At 49.4% G+C, this 17,227-nt stretch overlaps 1 long non-coding RNA gene across 1 annotated transcript; it reads right to left on the bottom strand.

Moving 5' to 3' along the window:
* Positions 1–1,249: 1,249 nt before the first annotated feature.
* LOC127957872 (uncharacterized) lies at positions 1,250–13,539 on the bottom strand. Its single transcript, XR_008153884.1, has 2 exons — positions 13,428–13,539; positions 1,250–1,504 (listed from the first exon to the last, which is right to left on the bottom strand). It is a non-coding gene; the product is annotated as an uncharacterized LOC127957872 (long non-coding RNA).
* Positions 13,540–17,227: the final 3,688 nt, after the last annotated feature.

Genomic DNA, 17,227 nt, shown 5'->3' with positions numbered 1-17,227 from the left:
GAGTGGCCTGGCAGCTGCCAATGATGATACTCCAATGGTTGCTTGCTAATATAAACCAACCCCCATGCCTTTATGATATTCAGATGTTAAGATATCTCTCTATACTTTGGGTTGCTAGGTAGCTCTTAATGGTTGCTAGGGCGTGGCTAGGTTGTCTTGAAGGAGATACATGATTGGCCGTTTGCTGCCCCGAGTCAAACGAGGCCGCCCTCATGTTTCTATGACACTTCTATCCAAAGTTATTCATTTGATCTTTTTCAATGGAAGTCTATGGGGCTTGTTGCTATGGCGCTCTATATGGTTGCTAGGGCGTGGCTTGATAGATTCACAGTGATCCTGAGAGACTGATTGGTTGCCTGATTCAAATGAGCCCACCCCCTTGTCTCTATGACACTATAATCCAGAGTTATGTTCAATGCAAAATCCCTATGTAATTTCCCATAGAAGCCCTCCCTATACTTTGTATTAGGGGCAAATTTGGGGGTCTCTTGCGCCCCAGGGGTACAACTTATACCCCAATGCGGGGTATGTTCTCACACAGCCTGATAGCCTCTCCAAATGTGGTGATTTACGTGTTTCTGCGTAATTCTCTCTCGGAGCTACGATCCGTCAAAATTGGCCGCAATGCATTGTCTATGGGATTTTTCGCCCGTTTTTTCGCCCGGTGTGCGAACATCGTACGCCCGATCGCTTATAAAAATCATAGCACACCATTCCCGATTAGGGCGCACGATTTGACGCCTGTTTCGTTGGTCTGTGACGAAAACTGCGGGACTAGTTACGCGCCGAAATTTGTACGGATCTATAAGAATAATAATAATAAGTATGTGAGATAGTAATAGTGATGCCTTGCCTCCGGCAAGCACCACTAACTAGAAGGTACATTTCCTGAAGAAAATGTGAGTGGTGCTTGCAGTGGCAAAACTCGACCCTCTGTTGCTAAGGTGTGGTTGCTAGGGTACCCGGGGTGGTTGCTAGGGTCCCTATGATGGTTGCTAGGGCCGTTGCTAGGGTAGCCAGCGTGGTTGCTAGGGTAATTGGGGTGGTTTCTAGGGTGTTGCTATGTGGTTGCTAGGGTACCCGGGGTGGTTGCTAGGGCGGTTGCTAGGGTCCCCATGATGGTTGCTAGGGCCGTTGCTAAGGTACCCAGGGTGGTTGCTAGGGTAATTGGGGCGGTTGCTAGGGTGTTGCTATGTGGTTGCTAGGGTACCCGGGGTGGTTGCTAGGGCGGTTGCTAGGGTCCCCATGATGGTTGCTAGGGCCGTTGCTAGGGTACCCAGGTTGGTTGCTAGGGTAATCGGGGTGGTTGCTAGGGTGTTGCTATGTGGTTGCTAGGGTACCCGGGGTGGTTGCTAGGGCGGTTGCTAGGGTCCCCATGATGGTTGCTAGGGCCGTTGCTAGGGTACCCATGTTGGTTGCTAGGGTAATCGGGGTGGTTGCTAGGGTGTTGCTATGTGGTTGCTAGGGTACCCGGGGTGGTTGCTAGGGCGGTTGCTATGGTAACCTGGGTGGTTGCTAGGCAGTTGCTATGGTACTTAGGTTGGTTGCTAAGGTGTTGCTAGGCGGTTGCTAGGGTGTTTTGGCTGGTTGCTAGGCAGTTGCTATGGTCTCCTGGGTGGTTGCTATGATGTTACTAGGTGGTTGGTAATTGTCACAGATGGTCACTATGTAGTTATTATAGAGTTCTTAGCCCATTTGAGCACTTAGCTAATCACTATTAGCATGTAGCTAATCACTGCTAGCATGACTAGCATGTTGGAAGTCCAGTGTGCTAGCATGAGTCAAAAAATCCAACCGCCATGTCTGTACGATGTTCTGATGCAGAGATATAGGTCGTGCAAAACGGTTGCTAGGGTACTCCATTTGGTTGCTATGGAGTGGCTTGGCAGCTGCCAATGGTGATACTCCAAAGTCTACTTGTCAATATAAACCAACCCCCATGCCTCTACGATGTTCTGATGCAGAGATATAGATCTTGCAAAATGGTTGCTAGGGTACTGTGTTTGGTTGCTAGGGAGTGGCCTTGCAGCTGCCAATGATGATACTTCAAAGTCTGCTTGACAATATAAACCAACCCCCATGCTTCTATGTCTTTCAGATGTTAAGATATCTATCTTTGGATTTTGGTTGCTAGGTAGCTCTTAATGGTTGCTAGGGCGTGGCTAGGTTGTCTTGAAGGAGATACATGATTGGCCGTTTGCTGCCCGAGTCAAACGAGCCCACCCTCATGTTTCTATGACACTTCTATCCAAAGTTATTCATTTGATCTTTTTCAATGGAAGTCTATGGGGCTTGTTGCTATGGTGCTCTATATGGTTGCTAGGGCGTGGCTTGATAGCTTCATAATGATCCTGAGAGACTGATTGGTTGCTTGATTCAAATGAGCCCACCCCCTTGTCTCTATGACACTGTGATGCCGAGTTATGTTCAATACAATATCCCTATGTAATTTCCCATTGTAGGAAAAACACAGTGTTTCATGGGCGATCCCGCACCATTGTATGTCTATGGGGCAACTTTGGGGGTCTCTAGCGCCCCAGGGGTACAACTTGTACCCCTCTGCGAGGTATGTTCTCGCACAGCCTTATAGCCTCTCCAAATGTGGTGATTCACATGTTTCTGCGAAATTCTCTCTCAGAGCTATGCTCCGTCAAATTTTTTTGTAATGCATTTCCTATGGGACGTTTTTCGGCCGATTTTTCGCCCGCTGTACGAACATCGTACGCCCGATCGCTTATAAAAGTCATAGCACACCTCTCCTCAATAGGCCGCACGATTTGACGCCTGTTTGGTTGGTCTGTGACAAAAACTGCGGGACAAGTTACGCGCCGAAGTTTTGTACGGAAGAAGTAAGAAGAAGAATAATAATAAGTATGTGAGATAATAATAGTGATGCTTTGCCTCCGGCAAGCACCACTAACTAGAAGGTACATTTCCTGAAGAAAATGTGAGTGGTGCTTGCAGTGGCAAAACTCGACCCTCTGTTGCTAAGGTGTGGTTGCTAGGGTACCCGGGGTGGTTGCTAGGGTCCCTATGATGGTTGCTAGGGCCGTTGCTAGGGTAGCCAGCGTGGTTGCTAGGGTAATTGGGGTGGTTTCTAGGGTGTTGCTATGTGGTTGCTAGGGTACCCGGGGTGGTTGCTAGGGCGGTTGCTAGGGTCCCCATGATGGTTGCTAGGGCCGTTGCTAAGGTACCCAGGGTGGTTGCTAGGGTAATTGGGGCGGTTGCTAGGGTGTTGCTATGTGGTTGCTAGGGTACCCGGGGTGGTTGCTAGGGCGGTTGCTAGGGTCCCCATGATGGTTGCTAGGGCCGTTGCTAGGGTACCCAGGTTGGTTGCTAGGGTAATCGGGGTGGTTGCTAGGGTGTTGCTATGTGGTTGCTAGGGTACCCGGGGTGGTTGCTAGGGCGGTTGCTAGGGTCCCCATGATGGTTGCTAGGGCCGTTGCTAGGGTACCCATGTTGGTTGCTAGGGTAATCGGGGTGGTTGCTAGGGTGTTGCTATGTGGTTGCTAGGGTACCCGGGGTGGTTGCTAGGGCGGTTGCTAGGGTCCCCATGATGGTTGCTAGGGCCATTGCTAGGGTACCCAGGGTGGTTGCTAGGGTAATCGGGGTGGTTGCTAAGGTGTTGCTAGGCGGTTGCTAGGGTACCCGGGGTGGTTGCTAGGCAGTTGCTATGGTCTCCTGGGTGGTTGCTATGATGTTACTAGGTGGTTGGTAGTTGTCACAGATGGTCACTATGTAGTTATTATAGAGTTCTTAGCCCATTTGAGCACTTAGCTAATCACTATTAGCATGTAGCTAATCACTGCTAGCATGACTAGCATGTTGGAAGTCCAGTGTGCTAGCATGAGTCAAAAAATCCAACCGCCATGTCTGTACGATGTTCTGATGCAGAGATATAGGTCGTGCAAAACGGTTGCTAGGGTACTCCATTTGGTTGCTATGGAGTGGCTTGGCAGCTGCCAATGGTGATACTCCAAAGTCTACTTGTCAATATAAACCAACCCCCATGCCTCTACGATGTTCTGATGCAGAGATATAGATCTTGCAAAATGGTTGCTAGGGTACTGTGTTTGGTTGCTAGGGAGTGGCCTTGCAGCTGCCAATGATGATACTTCAAAGTCTGCTTGACAATATAAACCAACCCCCATGCTTCTATGTCTTTCAGATGTTAAGATATCTATCTTTGGATTTTGGTTGCTAGGTAGCTCTTAATGGTTGCTAGGGCGTGGCTAGGTTGTCTTGAAGGAGATACATGATTGGCCGTTTGCTGCCCGAGTCAAACGAGCCCACCCTCATGTTTCTATGACACTTCTATCCAAAGTTATTCATTTGATCTTTTTCAATGGAAGTCTATGGGGCTTGTTGCTATGGTGCTCTATATGGTTGCTAGGGCGTGGCTTGATAGCTTCATAATGATCCTGAGAGACTGATTGGTTGCTTGATTCAAATGAGCCCACCCCCTTGTCTCTATGACACTGTGATGCCGAGTTATGTTCAATACAATATCCCTATGTAATTTCCCATTGTAGGAAAAACACAGTGTTTCATGGGCGATCCCGCACCATTGTATGTCTATGGGGCAACTTTGGGGGTCTCTAGCGCCCCAGGGGTACAACTTGTACCCCTCTGCGAGGTATGTTCTCGCACAGCCTTATAGCCTCTCCAAATGTGGTGATTCACATGTTTCTGCGAAATTCTCTCTCAGAGCTATGCTCCGTCAAATTTTTTTGTAATGCATTTCCTATGGGACGTTTTTCGGCCGATTTTTCGCCCGCTGTACGAACATCGTACGCCCGATCGCTTATAAAAGTCATAGCACACCTCTCCTCAATAGGCCGCACGATTTGACGCCTGTTTGGTTGGTCTGTGACAAAAACTGCGGGACGAGTTACGCGCCGAAGTTTTGTACGGAAGAAGTAAGAAGAAGAATAATAATAAGTATGTGAGATAATAATAGTGATGCTTTGCCTCCGGCAAGCACCACTAACTAGAAGGTACATTTCCTGAAGAAAATGTGAGTGGTGCTTGCAGTGGCAAAACTCGGCGCCCTGTTGCTAGGTTGTTGCAATGAGGTTGCTACGGTGGTTGCTAAGGTACCCTGGGTGGTTGCTAGGGCGGTTGCTAGGGTCCCCATGATGGTTGCTAAGGTACCCAGGGTGGTTGCTAGGGTAATCTGAATGGTTGCTAGGGTCTTGCTATGTGGTTGCTAGGGTACCCGGGGTGGTTGCTAGGGTGGTTGCTAGGGTCCCCATGATGGTTGCTAGGGCCGTTGCTAGGGTACTCAGGGTGGTTGCTAGGGTAATCGGGGTGGTTGCTAGGGTGTTGCTATGTGGTTGCTAGGGTACCCGGGGTGGTTGCTAGGGCGGTTGCTAGGGCGGTTGCTAGGGTCCCCATGATGGTTGCTAGGGCCGTTGCTAGGGTACTCAGGGTGGTTGCTAGGGTAATCGGGGTGGTTGCTAGGGTGTTGCTATGTGGTTGCTAGGGTACCCGGGGTGGTTGCTAGGGCGGTTGCTAGGGTCCCCATGATGGTTGCTAGGGCCGTTGCTAAGGTACCCAGGGTGGTTGCTAGGGTAATTGGGGCGGTTGCTAGGGTGTTGCTATGTGGTTGCTAGGGTACCCGTGGTGGTTGCTAGGGTGGTTGCTATGGTAACCTGGGTCGTTGCTAGGCAGTTGCTACGGTACTTGGGGTGGTTGCTAAGGTGTTGCTAGGCGGTTGCTAGGGTGTTTTGGCTGGTTGCTAGGCAGTTGCTATGGTCTCCTGGGTGGTTGCTATGATGTTACTAGGTGGTTGGTAGTTGTCACAGATGGTCACTATGTAGTTATTATAGAGTTCTTAGCCCATTTGAGCACTTAGCTAATCACTATTAGCATGTAGCTAATCACTGCTAGCATGACTAGCATGTTGGAAGTCCAGTGTGCTAGCATGAGTCAAAAAATCCAACCGCCATGTCTGTACGATGTTCTGATGCAGAGATATAGGTCTTGCAAAACGGTTGCTAGGGTACTCTGTTTGGTTGCTATGGAGTGGCTTGGCAGCTGCCAATGGTGATACTCCAAAGGCTGCTCGCCAATATAAACCAACCCCCATGCCTCTACGATGTTCTGATGCAGAGATATAGATCTTGCAAAACGGTTGCTAGGGTACTGTGTTTGGTTGCTAGGGAGTGGCCTGGCAGCTGCCAATGATGATACTCCGAAGTCTGCTTGCTAGTATGAATGATATAAACCAACCCCCATGCGTTTATGATATTCAGATTTGAAGATATCTCTCTATGCTTTTGGTCGCTAGGGAGGTCCAAATGGTTGCTAGGGCGTGGCTATGAAGTTTTGAAGGTGATTCGTGATTGGCCATTTGCTGCCCCGAGTCAAACGAGCCAACCCTCATGTTTCTATGACACTTCTATCCAAAGTTATTCATTTTATATTTTTCAATGGAAGTCTATGGAGCTTGTTGCTATGGTGCTCTATATGGTTGCTAGGGCGTGGCTTGATAGCTTCATAATGATCATGAGAGTCTGATTGGTTGCCTGATTCAAATGAGCCCACCCCCTTGTCTCTATGACACTGTAATGCAGAGTTATGTTCAATACAAAATCCCTATGTAATTTCCCATAGTAGGAAAAACACAGTGTTTCATGGGCGATCCCTCACCATACTATGTCAATGGGGCAACTTTGGGGGTCTCTAGCACCCCAAGGGTACAACTTGTACCCCTCTGCGAGGTATCCTCTCGCACAGCCTGATAGCCTCTCCAAATGTGGTGATTCACATGTTTCTGCGAAATTCTCCCTCGGAGCTACGATCCGTCAAAGTTGGCCGTAATGCATTTCCTATGGGCCGTTTTTCGGTCGTTTTTCGCCCGCTGTACGAACATCGTACACCCGATCGCTTATAAAAGTCATAGCACACCATTCCCAAATAGGGCGCACGATTTGACACCTCTTTTGCGTGTCTGTGACAAAAGCTGCGGGACTAGTTACGCGCCGAAGTTTTGTACGGAAGAAAAATAAGAAGAATAATAATAAGTATGTGAGATAATAATAGTGATGCCTTGCCTCCGGCAAGCACCACTAACTAGAAAGTACATTTCCTGAAGAAAATGTGAGTGGTGCTTGCAGTGGCAAAACTCGCCCCTCTGTTGCTAAGGTGTGGTTGGTAGGACCATTGCTAAGGTGCACTTGGTTGCTATGGTGGTTGCTAGGGTAGTCGGTGTGGTTGCTAGGGTACCCGGGATGGTTGCTAGGCCGTTGCTAGGGTCCCCATGATGGTTGCTAGGGTAATTGGGGCGGTTGCTAGGGTGTTGCTATGTGGTTGCTAGGGTACCCGGGGTGGTTGCTAGGGTGGTTGCTAGGGTCCCCATGATGGTTGCTAGGGCCGTTGCTAAGGTACTCAGGGTGGTTGCTAGGGTAATCGGGGTGGTTGCTAGGGTGTTGCTATGTGGTTGCTAGGGTACCCGGGGTGGTTGCTAGGGCGGTTGCTAGGGTCCCCATGATGGTTGCTAGGGCCGTTGCTAAGGTACCCAGGGTGGTTGCTAGGGTGATTAAGGCGGTTGCTAGGGTGTTGCTATGTGGTTGCTAGGGTACCCGGGGTGGTTGCTAGGGCGGTTGCTATGGTAACCTGGGTGGTTGCTAGGCAGTTGCTACGGTACTTGGGGTGGTTGCTAAGGTGTTGCTAGGCGGTTGCTAGGGTGTTTTGGCTGGTTGATAGGCAGTTGCTATGGTCTCCTGGGTGGTTGCTATGATGTTACTAGGTGGTTGGTAGTTGTCACAGATGGTCACTATGTAGTTATTATAGAGTTCTTAGCCCATTTGAGCACTTGGCTAATCACTATTAGCATGTAGCTAATCACTGCTAGCATGACTAGCATGTTGGAAGTCCAGTGTGCTAGCATGAGTCAAAAAATCCAACCGCCATGTCCGTACGATGTTCTGATGCAGAGATATAGGTCGTGCAAAACAGTTGCTAGGGTACTCCGTTTGGTTGCTATGGAGTGGCTTGGCAGCTATGTCATATCATAGCTATATCATAGCTGCCAATGATGATACTCCATTGGTTGCTTGCTAATATAAACCAACCCCCATGCTTCTATGTCTTTCAGATGTTAAGATATCTATCTTTGGATTTTGGTTGCTAGGTAGCTCTTAATGGTTGCTAGGGCGTGGCTAGGTTGTCATGAAGGAGATACATGATTGGCCGTTTGCTGCCCGAGTCAAACGAGCCCACCCTCATGTTTCTATGACACTTCTATCCAAAGTTATTCATTTGATCTTTTTCAATGGAAGTCTATGGGGCTTGTTGCTATGGCGCTCTATATGGTTGCTAGGGCGTGGCTTGATAGATTCACAGTGATCCTGAGAGACTGATTGGTTGCCTGATTCAAATGAGCCCACCCCCTTGTCTCTATGACACTGTGATCCAGAGTTATGTTCAATACAAAATCCCTATGTAATGTCCCATAGCAGGATAAGCCCTGCCTATACTTTGTATTAGGGTCATTTTTGGGGGGCTCTCGCGCCCCAGGGGTACAACTTATACCCCACTGCGGGGTATGTTCTCGCACAGCCTGATAGCCTCTTCAAATGTGGAGATTCACGTGTTTCTGCGAAATTCCCTCTCGGAGCTACGATCCGTCAAAGTTGGCCGCAATGCATTCTCTATGCGATTTTTCGCCCGTTTTTTCGCCCGGTGTACGAACATCGTACGCCCGATCGCTTATAAAAGTCATAGCACACCATTCCCGATTAGGCCGCACGATTTGACGCCTGTTTCGTTGGTCTGTGATGAAAACTGCGGGACTAGTTACGCGCCGAAATTTGTACGGATCTAGTATAATAATAATAACTAGAAGGTACATTTCCTGAAGAAAATGTGAGTGGTGCTTGCAGTGGCAAAACTCTGCGCCCTGTTGCTAGGTTGTTGCAATGAGGTTGCTACGGTGGTTGCTAAGGTACCCTGGGTGGTTGCTCAGGCGGTTGCTAGGGTCCCCATGATGGTTGCTAAGGTACCCAGGGTGGTTGCTAGGGTAATCTGAATGGTTGCTAGGGTCTAGCTATGTGGTTGCTAGGGTAACCGGGGTGGTTGCTAGGGCGGTTGCTAGGGTCCCCATGATGGTTGCTAGGGCCGTTGCTAAGGTACCCAGGGTGGTTGCTAGGGTAATCGGGGCGGTTGCTAGGGTGTTGCTATGTGGTTGCTAGGGTACCCAGGGTGGTTGCTAGGGTGTTGCTATGTGGTTGCTAGGGTACCCGGGGTGGTTGCTAGGGCGGTTGCTAGGGTCCCCATGATGGTTGCTAGGGCCGTTGCTAAGGTACCCAGGGTGGTTGCTAGGGTAATTGGGGCGGTTGCTAGGGTGTTGCTATGTGGTTGCTAGGGTACCCGGGGTGGTTGCTAGGGCGGTTGCTATGGTAACCTGGGTGGTTGCTAGGCAGTTGCTATGGTACTTGGGGTGGTTGCTAAGGTGTTGCTAGGCGGTTGCTAGGGTGTTTTGGCTGGTTGCTAGGCAGTTGCTATGGTCTCCTGGGTGGTCGCTATGATGTTACTAGGTGGTTGGTAGTTGTCACAGATGGTCACTATGTAGTTATTATAGAGTTCTTAGCCCATTTGAGCACTTAGCTAATCACTATTAGCATGTAGCTAATCACTGCTAGCATGACTAGCATGTTGGAAGTCAAGTGTGCTAGCATGAGTCAAAAAATCCAACCGCCATGTCTGTACGATGTTCTGATGCAGAGATATAGGTGGTGCAAAACGGTTGCTAGGGTAGTCCGTTTGGTTGCTATGGAGTGGCCTGGCAGCTGTCAATGATGATACTCCAATGGTCGCTTGCTAATATAAACCAACCCCCATGCTTCTATTTCTTTCAGATGTTAAGATATCTCTGTATACTTTGGGTTGCTAGGTAGCTCTTAATGGTTGCTAGGGCGTGGCTAGGTTGTCTTGAATGAGATACATGATTGGCCGTTTGCTTCCCGAGTCAAACGAGCCCACCCTCATGTTTCTATGACACTTCTATCCAAAGTTATTCATCTGATCTTTTTCAATGGAAGTCTATGGAGCTTGTTACTAAGGGGCTTGTTAATGGTTGCTAGGGCGTGGCTTGAAAGCCTCATAACGATCCTGAGAGACTGATTGGTTGCCTGATTCAAATGAGCCCACCCCCTTGTCTCTATGACTATGTGATCCTGAGTTATGTTCAATACAAAATCCCTATGTAATTTCCCACAGTAGGAAAAACACATTGTTTCATGTGCGATCCCTCACCATTGGCATAGAATGGGGCAACTTTGGGGGGCTCTTGCGCCCCAGGGGTACAACTTATACCCCATTGCGGGGTATGATCTTGCACAGCCTCATAGCCTCTCCAAATGTGGTGATTCACATGTTTCTGCAAAATTCTCTCTCGGAGCTACGAGCCGTCAAAGTTGGCCGCAATGCATTGTCTATGGGATTTTTCGCCCGATATTTCGCCCGGTGTACGAACATCGTACGCCCGATCGCTTATAAAAGTCATAGCACACCATTCCCGATTAGGCCGCACGATTTGACGCCTGTTTGGTTGGTCTGTGACGAAAACTGCGGGACTAGTTACGCGCCGAAATTCATACGGAAGAAGTAAGAATAATAAGAAGAATAATAAGTATGTGAGATAATAATAGTGATGCCTTGCCTCCGGCAAGCACCACTAATAATAAGTATGTGAGATAGTAATAGTGATGCTTTGCCTCCGGCAAGCACCACTAACTAGAAGGTACATTTCCTGAAGAAAATGTGAGTGGTGCTTGCAGTGGCAAAACTCGACCCTCTGTTGCTAGGGTGTTGCAATGAGGTTGCTATAGTGGTTACTAGGGAACCCTGGGTGGTTGCTAAGGTCCACATGATGGTTGCTAAGGTACCAAGGGTGGTTGCTAGGGTAATCTGGGTGGTTACTAGGGTCCCCGTAATGGTTGCTAGGGCCGTTGCTAAGGTACACAGGGTGGTTGCTAGGGTAATCGGGTAGGTTGCTAGGGTGTTGCTATATGGTTGCTAGGGTACTCTGGGTGGTTGCTAGGGCGGTTGCTAGGGTCCCCATGATGGTTGCTAGGGCCGTTGCTAGGTTACCCAGGGTGGTTGCTAGGGTAATCGGGGTGGTTGCTAGGGTGTTGCTATGTGGTTGCTAGGGTACCCGGGGTGGTTGCTAGGGCGGTTGCTAGGGTCCCCATGATGGTTGCTAGGGCCGTTGCTAGGGTACCCAGGGTGGTTGCTAGGGTAATCGGGTTGGTTGCTAGGGTGTTGCTATGTGGTTGCTAGGGTACCCGGGGTGGTTGCTAGGGCGGTTGCTAGGGTCCCCATGATGGTTGCTAGGGCCGTTGCTGGGGTACCCAGGGTGGTTGCTAGGGTAATCGGGTTGGTTGCTAGGGTGTTGCTATGTGGTTGCTAGGGTACCCGGGGTGGTTGCTAGGGCGGTTGCTATGGTAACCTGGGTGGTTGCTAGGCAGTTGCTACGGTACTTGGGGTGGTTGCTAAGGTGTTGCTAGGCGGTTGCTAGGGTGTTTTGGCTGGATGCTAGGCAGTTGCTATGGTCTCCTGGGTGGTTGCTATGATGTTACTAGGTGGTTGGTAGTTGTCACAGATGGTCACTATGTAGTTATTATAGAGTTCTTAGCCCATTTGAGCACTTAGCTAATCACTATTAGCATGTAGCTAATCACTGCTAGCATGACTAGCATGTTGGAAGTCCAGTGTGCTAGCATGAGTCAAAAAATCCAACCGCCATGTCTGTACGATGTTCTGATGCAGAGATATAGGTCGTGCAAAACGGTTGCTAGGGAACTCCGTTTGGTTGCTAGGGAGTGGCCTGGCAGCTGCCAATGGTGATACTCCAAAGGCTGCTCGCCAATATAAACCAACCCCCATGCCTCTATGATGTACTGATGCGGAGATATAGATCTTGCAAAACGGTTGCTAGGGTACTATGTTTGGTTGCTAGGGAGTGGCCTGGCAGCTGCCAATGATGATACTCCAATGGTCGCTTGCTAATATAAACCAACCCCCATGCTTCTATGTCTTTCAGATGTTAAGATATCTCTCTATGCTTTGGGTTGCTAGGTAGCTCTTAATGGTTGCTAGGGCGTGGCTAGGTTGTCTTGAAGGAGATACATGATTGGCCGTTTGCTGCCCGAGTCAAACGAGCCCACCCTCATGTTTCTATGACACTTCTATCCAAAGTTATTCATTTGATCTTTTTCAATGAAAGTGTATGGGGCTTGTTGCTATGGCGCTCTATATGGTTGCTAGGGCGTGGCTTGATAGCTTCATAATGATCCTGAGAGACTGATTGGTTGCCTGATTCAAATGAGCCCACCCCCTTGTCTCTATGACACTGTGATCCTGAGTTATGTTCAATACAAAATCCCTGTATAACTTCCCATAGTAGGAAAAACACACTGTTTCATGGGCGATCCCTCACCATAGTATGTCTATGGGGAACTTTGGGGGTCTCTAGCGCCCCAGGGGTACAACTTGTACGCCTCTGCGAGGTATCCTCTCGCACAGCTTGATAGCCTCTCCAAATGTGGTGATTCACATGTTTCTGCGAAATTCTCTCTCTGCGCTACGATTCGTCAAAGTTGGCCGTAATGCATTGTCTATGCGATTTTTCGGCCGATATTTCGCCCGGTGTACGAACATCGTACGCCCGATCGCTTATAAAAGTCATAGCACACCATTCCCGAATAGGCCGCACGATTTGACGCCTGTTTCGTTGGTCTGTGACGAAAACTGCGGGACTAGTTACGCGCCGAAATTTGTACGGAAGAATAATAATAATAACTAGAAGGTACATTTCCTGAAGAAAATGTGAGTGGTGCTTGCAGTGGCAAAACTCGCCCCCTGTTGCTATAGGGTGTTGTAATGAGGTTGCTAGGGTGGTTGCTAGGGTACCCGGGTTGGTTGCTATGGTACATGGGATGGTTGCTAGGGTAATCGGGGCGGTTGCTAGGGTGTTGGTATGGGGTTGCTATGGTACCCGGGGTGATTGCTAGGGCGGTTGCTAGGGTCCTCATGATGGTTGCTAGGGCCGTTGCTAGGGTACTCAGGGTGGTTGCTAGGGTAATTGGGGTGGTTGCTAGGGTGTTGCTATGTGGTTGCTAGGGTACCCGGGGTGGTTGCTAGGGCGGTTGCTAGGGTCCCCATGATGGTTGCTAGGGCCGTTGCTAAGGTACCCAGGGTGGTTGCTAGGGTAATCGGGATGGTTGCTAGGGTGTTGCTATGTGGTTGCTAGGGTACCCGGGGTGGTCGCTAGGGCGGTTGCTAGGGTCCCCGTGATGGTTGCTAGGGCCGTTGCTAAGGTACCCAGGGTGGTTGCTAGGGTAATCGAGGCGGTTGCTAGGGTGCTGCTATGTGGTTGCTAGGGTACCCAGGGTGGTTGCTAGGGCGGTTGCTATGGTAACCTGGGTGGTTGCTAGGCAGTTGCTATGGTACTTGGGGTGGTTGCTAAGGTGTTGCTAGGCGGTTGCTAGGGTGTTTTGGCTGGTTGCTAGGCAGTTGCTATGGTCTCCTGGGTGGTTGCTATGATGTTACTAGGTGGTTGGTAGTTGTCACAGATGGTCACTATGTAGTTATTATAGAGTTCTTAGCCCATTTGAGCACTTAGCTAATCACTATTAGCATGTAGCTAATCACTGCTAGCATGACTAGCATGTTGGAAGTCCAGTGTGCTAGCATGAGTCAAAAAAATCCAACCGCCATGTCTGTACGATGTTCTGATGCAGAGATATAGGTCGTGCAAAACTGTTGCTAGGGTACTCCGTTTGGTTGCTATGGAGTGGCTTGGCAGCTGCCAATGGTGATACTCCAAAGGCTGCTCGCCAATATAAACCAGCCCCCATGCCTCTACGATGTTCTGATGCAGAGATATAGATCTTGCAAAACGGTTGCTAGGGTACTGTGTTTGGTTGCTAGGGAGTGGCCTGGCAACTGCCAATGATGATACTCCGAAGTCTGCTTGCTAGTATGAATGATAAAAATCAACCCCCATGCCTTTATGATATTCAGATTTGAAGATATCTCTCTATGCTTTTGGTCGCTAGGGAGGTCCAAATGGTTGCTAGGGCGTGGCTATGAAGTGTTGAAGGTGATTCGTGATTGGCCATTTGCTGCCCCGAGTCAAACGAGCCAACCCTCATGTTTCTATGACACTTCTATCCAAAGTTATTCATTTTATATTTTTCAATGGAAGTCTATGGAGCTTGTTGCTATGGTGCTCTATATGGTTGCTAGGGCGTGGCTTGATAGCTTCATAATGATCATGAGAGTCTGATTGGTTGCCTGATTCAAATGAGCCCACCCCCTTGTCTCTATGACTATGTGATCCATAGTTATGTTCAATGCAAAATCCCTATGTAATTTCCCACAGTAGGAAAAACACATTGTTTCATGGGCGATCCCTCACCATTGGCTTAGAATGGGGCAACTTTGGGGGGCTCTTGCGCCCCAGGGGTGCAACTTGTACCCCATTGCGGGGTATGATCGCGCACAGCCTGATAGCCTCTCCAAATGTGGTGATTCACATGTTTCTGCGAAATTCTCTCTCGGAGCTACGATCCGTCAAAGTTGGCCGTAATGCATTGTCTATGCGATTTTTCGGCCGTTATTTCGCCCGGTGTACGAACATCGTACGCCCGATCGCTTATAAAAGTCATAGCACACCATTCCCGACAAGGCCGCACGATTTGACGCCTGTTTCGTTGGTCTGTGACGAAAACTGCGGGACTAGTTACGCGCCGAAATTTTGGCGGAAGAAGAATAATAAGAATAATAATAACTAGAAGGTACATTTCCTGAAGAAAATGTGAGTGGTGCTTGCAGTGGCAAAACTCGCCCCTCTGTTGCTAGGCTGTTGCAATGAGGTTGCTACGGTGGTTGCTAAGGTACCCTGGGTGGTTGCTAGGGCGGTTGCTAGGGTCCCCATGATGGTTGCTAGGGCCGTTGCTAAGGTACCCAGGGTGGTTGCTAGGGTAATCGGGATGGTTGCTAGGGTGTTGCTATGTGGTTGCTAGGGTACCCGGGGTGGTTGCTAGGGCGGTTGCTAGGGTCCCCATGATGGTTGCTAGGGCGGTTGCTAGGCTACCCAGGGTGGTTGCTAGGGTAATCGGGGCGGTTGCTATGGTGTTGCTATGTGGTTGCTAGGGTACCCGGGGTGGTTGCTAGGGCGGTTGCTAGGGTCCCCATGATGATTGCTAGGGCCGTTGCTAAGGTACCCAGGGTGGTTGCTAGGGTAATCGGGGTGGTTGCTAGGGTGTTGCTATGCGGTTGCTAGGGTACCCGGGGTGGTTGCTAGGGTGGTTGCTAGGGTCCCCATGATGGTTGCTAGGGCCGTTGCTAAGGTACCCAGGGTGGTTGCTAGGGTAATCGGGGCGGTTGCTAGGGTGTTGCTATGTGGTTGCTAGGGTACCCGGGGCGGTTGCTAGGGCGGTTGCTATGGTAACCTGGGTGGTTGCTAGGCAGTTGCTACGGTACTTGGGGGGGTTGCTAAGGTGTTGCTAGGCGGTTGCTAGGGTGTTTTGGCTGGTTGCTAGGCAGTTGCTATGGTCTCCTGGGTGGTTGCTATGATGTTACTAGGTGGTTGGTAGTTGTCACAGATGGTCACTATGTAGTTATTATAGAGTTCTTAGCCCATTTGAGCACTTAGCTAATCACTATTAGCATGTAGCTAATCACTGCTAGCATGACTAGCATGTTGGAAGTCCAGTGTGCTAGCATGAGTCAAAAAATCCAACCGCCATGTCTGTGCGATGTTCTGATGCAGAGATATAGGTCGTGCAAAACGGTTGCTAGGGTACTCCATTTGGTTGCTATGGAGTGGCTTGGCAACTGCCAATGATGATACTCTAAAGGCTGCTCGTCAATATAAACCAACCCCCATGCCTCTACGATGTTCTGATGCAGAGATATAGATCTTGCAAAACGGTTGCTAGGGTACTGTGTTTGGTTGCTAGGGAGTGGCCTGGCAGCTGCCAATGATGATACTCCATTGGTTGCTTGCTAATATAAACCAACCCCCATGCTTCTATGTCTTTCAGATGTTAAGATATCTATCTTTGGATTTTGGTTGCTAGGTAGCTCTTAATGGTTGCTAGGGCGTGGCTAGGTTGTCATGAAGGAGATACATGATTGGCCGTTTGCTGCCCGAGTCAAACGAGCCCACCCTCATGTTTCTATGACACTTCTATCCAAAGTTATTCATTTGATCTTTTTCAATGGAAGTCTATGGGGCTTGTTGCTATGGCGCTCTATATGGTTGCTAGGGCGTGGCTTGATAGATTCAGAGTGATCCTGAGAGACTGATTGGTTGCCTGATTAAAATGAGCCCACCCCCTTGTCTCTATGACATTGTGATCCAGAGTTATGTTCAATACAAAATCTCTATGTAATGTCCCATAGCAGGAAAAGTCCTCCCTATACTTTGTATTAGGGCCATTTTTGGGGGGCTCTCGCGCCCCAGGGGTACAACTTATACCCCAATGCGGGGTATGTTCTGGCACAGGCTGATAGCCTCTCCAGATGTGGTGATTCACGTGTTTCTGCGAAATTCTCTCTCGGAGCTACGATCCGTCAAAGTTGGCCCCAATGCATTGTCTATGGGATTTTTCGCCCGTTTTTTCGCCCGGTGTACGAACATCGTACGCCCGATCGCTTATAAAAGTCATAGCACACCATTCCCGATTAGGCCGCACGATTTGACGCCTGTTTCGTTGGTCTGTGACAAAAACTGCGGGACTAGTTACGCGCCGAAATTTGTACGGATCTAGAAGAAGAAGAAGAAGAATAACTAGAAGGTACATTTCCTGAAGAAAATGTGAGTGGTGCTTGCAGTGGCAAAACTCGCCCCTCTGTTGCTAGGCTGTTGCAATGAGGTTGCTACGGTGGTTGCTAAGGTACCCTGGGTGGTTGCTAGGGCGGTTGCTAGGGTCCCCATGATGGTTGCTAGGGCCGTTGCTAAGGTACCCAGGGTGGTTGCTAGGGTAATCGGGATGGTTGCTAGGGTGTTGCTATGTGGTTGCTAGGGTACCCGGGGTGGTTGCTAGGGTGGTTGCTAGGGTCCCCATGATGGTTGCTAGGGCGGTTGCTAGGCTACCCAGGGTGGTTGCAAGGGTAATCGGGGCGGTTGCTATGGTGTTGCTATGTGGTTGCTAGGGTACCCGGGGTGGTTGCTAGGGCGGTTGCTAGGGTCCCCATGATGATTGCTAGG

Source organism: Carassius gibelio, chromosome B5, assembly GCF_023724105.1.
Source record: "Carassius gibelio isolate Cgi1373 ecotype wild population from Czech Republic chromosome B5, carGib1.2-hapl.c, whole genome shotgun sequence".
Lineage (NCBI taxonomy): Eukaryota > Metazoa > Chordata > Actinopteri > Cypriniformes > Cyprinidae > Carassius > Carassius gibelio.
Note: the sequence above shows the minus strand (reverse complement) of the source record. Positions and strands in the feature narration are given on the sequence as shown.